The 2,761-nt window shown below is 37.9% G+C and overlaps 1 non-coding gene across 1 annotated transcript; it reads left to right on the forward strand.

Moving 5' to 3' along the window:
- The first annotated feature begins 2,431 nt into the window (after window positions 1-2,431).
- On the forward strand, window positions 2,432-2,505 carry TRNAM-CAU (transfer RNA methionine (anticodon CAU)). Its single transcript has one exon. It is a non-coding gene; the product is annotated as a tRNA-Met (tRNA).
- The last annotated feature ends 256 nt before the right edge of the window (window positions 2,506-2,761 follow it).

Below are 2,761 nucleotides of genomic sequence, written 5' to 3' on the forward strand. Positions count from 1 at the left end.
AAATTCGATAAATGTTGGTTGATCGTATATTTTATTATAGTTAGATGATTCAGAGGATCATTTCCTATTTGATCCCTTTGAATTCCATATTCGAAGTTGCGATCGGATCGATTCATTAAAAAGAATCGATTCGATACATTTCTTATGTACCCATAGGTGCTATATTGGATTTGAATCAGATTTCGGATCAATCTATATTGATTGACCGCCTCCATTATGTTGTTGCTAGCAAATACCACTATTTTTGGTTTTGGATCATCTTCCAAATCATTCCCGCAGGAGATCCGGACCGATTTTTTTCTGATCCTTCGATAAAAAGATTCATTCTCTTCATAAAAAATAGGAGGTAGAACCACTAAAGATTTCCTTTTCGACTCATCCCTGGAGTTGAATACCTCATTCAAGAATTTTTTTTGATCCAATCCGTAGGAATCAATAGAAAAGGAAAATCCCTTATGATACACCAGATCCGGCTCGGTTATTGATAGAGTGAATAGATCTGCCATTTCTTGAAATCTCTCTTCTGATTCAAAATCGTGGTGTAACGTGTATCCCCCTTTGTTCCGGTCATGGAATAGATGAAATAAATCAAAAAAATGGATTTTTGTTCAAGAATGAAATCTTATTGGAACTGTCCATATCCGGTTCATCCCTCGGAACCATATCACATCCCGGATCTGATGAAATAGGATGAATTGAGACGGTATTTTGTAAATACGTAATTATCTTGAATATATCAACCATTTCTTTATTTTCCGATCGCCTGGAAGGGACAAAAGAAACATCTTGTTGTTTCTTCAACAATTTCTGATCTCTAGTGGACCTCTCCGTAGGATTCGAACCCAGATGAAGTTCTGACCATCTGTCAGAGAAAAAAGAACGAATTGATCTTGTAGGATTCCCAACAAGAAATTCTTCGATTTCTTCCGGAAGCAGATGATTATTCATCTGCTTCTCACGTTCCGTGAATAGCCGGGACATTGAGGAATATTCAGAAAGGCATTTCGGGAATCGATCTGATTCTATCTCTGTTCGTTCCGTTTGAAGAAAGGAAGGATCCCAAAGAATCGATCTTTCTTTTAGTTGCGGAATCTCTGTTTGATTGATCAATGTGTGATATTCCGAATCCTCATTCCTAATGGAATCGAAATGATCTCTGGATTGATCAGAAGATCCTTTCCATTGGCTAGAATCCGTTACTTGAACGAAAATAGATCTTGTGGAATCATATTGAATATTTGACGATACATTCCGTACCTTGCTAAAAAACCGATCCTTGTTTACCAACCACGCATTGTCTAACCAAATCCAATTTTCTCTCGATACGTTCCTCAAAAAATCCGATTCGTGCTGATTCTTCCCCAACTAACGAAGAGATCTTGGCGGAATTGCCACATATGATATTGAGCACAATTTTGCAAAGAAATACCCCCCTTGTTTCTCGAGAAGAGATGGGAAAGATGCTCAATATCATTTGATTGAATAGTTGCCTCAGCTCCTTGTTGTTTGAAGAAACCCTCCACTTCAATTGGTCTTTTTTCACGAAAAGCAGACATGAGATAACAAATCAAGTGTTTCACTAAGATTTCGAAGAGCTGTCCCGAATTCAAGTTGATTATGTTTCGCTTCTTCCTCGGAGAAAGACGATCAAAGAATTCCCAATCATGGTCCTTGCGGATCGGATCATCCGTATAGGATACAAAAAGAAACTCCAGATATTTGATATCTTTCTCTTTGAATGAGATCTCAATTCCAGCTATGGTTTCATTAGCTATCTTACAACTAGAATCCCTCTTTTTTCCGATCCGGTTCCTCCACCACCGCGAACCCCAGTCAGGCATGATACACTTTTTAGTTATTGGGAGAACCCAAGTACTCTCTTTCGAATCCATGAAACAACTCTCAGGGATCTTTTTCCCTTTTGGAAGATACAGGAGCGAAACAATCAACCTATTGATATTGGAAGACCAAAAAGATTCTTCCAACGTATCATTTCTGGGTCCAATGGAATTCATAGGTATAGGAAGAAGCCCCATCAAATAGAGATTTTTTCTTTCGACCATATTTCGATTGTTAATACAATATATAAGGACCGCTACTACAAGCAGTACTACACCTTTGATCGTGAAATATCGATTGCTTGTTGAACCCTGTGAATCACGCGAAAGTGAAAGTAGGATACTCCAAATTCGGGGGTCAAAGAGTTTCATAAAACGTTCTTGGTGGAAAAAAATGTGAGTGAAAGATCCCGCTGAATCGAATTGGGTCCATGAATCTAAGAAATAGTGGGAATTCTTGATCTCTCTCAATATCTCTCTCAATTCGAAGATCCAGGATTTGAATTGATGTCCTTTCATTGATTCCTCCTAAAGATTTCATTTCAATTGGAATTTGGTTATTCACGATGTACGATGACGATGATCTCTGTTAAGCATCCATGGCTGAATGGTTAAAGCGCCCAACTCATAATTGGCAAATTCGTAGGTTCAATTCCTGCTGGATGCACGCCAATGGGAACGTCCAATAAGTCTATTGGAATTGGCTCTGTATCAATGGAATTTCATCATCCATACATAACGAATTGGTATGGTATATTCATACCATAACATATGAAGAGTAAGAACTCGAATTCTTATCGATACTGGAACTCATAGGGAAGAAAATGGATTTATGGATGGAATCAAATATGCAGTCTTTACAGAAAAAAGTATTCGGTTATTGGGGAACAATCAATATACTTCTAATGTCGAATCAGGATCAA

This window comes from Aristolochia californica, unplaced genomic scaffold (genome assembly GCF_029961685.1).
Source record: "Aristolochia californica isolate CCGP_79_NKW_82.1479 unplaced genomic scaffold, dmAriCali1.0.hap1 SCAF_319, whole genome shotgun sequence".
Taxonomy (NCBI): domain Eukaryota; kingdom Viridiplantae; phylum Streptophyta; class Magnoliopsida; order Piperales; family Aristolochiaceae; genus Aristolochia; species Aristolochia californica.